This window comes from Frankliniella occidentalis, unplaced genomic scaffold, assembly GCF_000697945.3.
Source record: "Frankliniella occidentalis isolate FOCC.00 unplaced genomic scaffold, Focc_3.1 Scaffold65, whole genome shotgun sequence".
Taxonomy (NCBI): Eukaryota; Metazoa; Arthropoda; class Insecta; order Thysanoptera; family Thripidae; genus Frankliniella; species Frankliniella occidentalis.
Window position 1 is genome coordinate 1,012,760 of NW_026267195.1, and position 826 is coordinate 1,013,585.

At 41.8% G+C, this 826-nt stretch overlaps 1 protein-coding gene across 5 annotated transcripts in view; it reads left to right on the top strand.

The window, feature by feature from the left end:
- Positions 1 to 826, top strand: part of LOC113208511 (protein espinas-like) — a 312,486-nt gene that overhangs the window by 306,373 nt on the left and 5,287 nt on the right. The window lies entirely within an intron of this gene.

Consider the following 826-nt stretch of genomic DNA (forward strand, 5'->3'; position numbering starts at 1 on the left):
TTATTTCCATAATTTTTATGATTTAAGGTCTGAAAATATTTCTGGGTGCAAGGTAAAACGTCCCTTTTGATATTTATTTCTAAAGTTCAAGTACCGTCGTGTATGCTAGAAGCTACATAGGGGGATTTGCGAGCGAAGCGAGCGAAAATGTTGGTATTTGTGCTTCTTTGGGTGGCGAACTTGAACGCTCAAGTTTCGTATAGAATGCCTCAAACGAGTGCGAAAGAGATCTCCGTAATTATTGTGCAAGGAAGTGTAAGGCCGCGAGCGGAGCGAGCGAAAAAAATTGAGATAATAAGTGATCTATAACTCCTTAAAAACCGCGAGCGAAGCGAGCGCAATTTTTCTTAGGGTACGCGCTTAGCTCCAAATATAGACGTTTAAATTTTGTTTCTATTGCCAGTTTAAAGTCATTAAAAGTAATTGCTTTGTTCATTCATTATCACCTATTGGACATTGGACAATGCTGCGCTCGTTAAACGGTATGCGATAATAGAAGCCGATAGAAGCCAAATTAAGACAGCTGATGGGACATGCATGTTCGCTCCCTGCTTCCGCATCTTATAACGGCAAAAAGGCGGATAAACATACTACAGCCTACCTTCTGGAAATATATTTTTCTTTTTTTACTCCTTTTCTTTATATTTTTCCTTTTCTCCTCCTCTTTTTCCCTTTCTCTTTCGCTCTTTCTTCTCTTTCTCTCTCTTTCCTCTTTCTTTCCTTCTTTTTTTGAGAGACGGGGACCCAACAATGGGGAGAGCGGGAGGCACAGAGCGGCCAGCAGCGGCCCAACATATACTGCTCCGATACAGGAGGGCATCGCCAG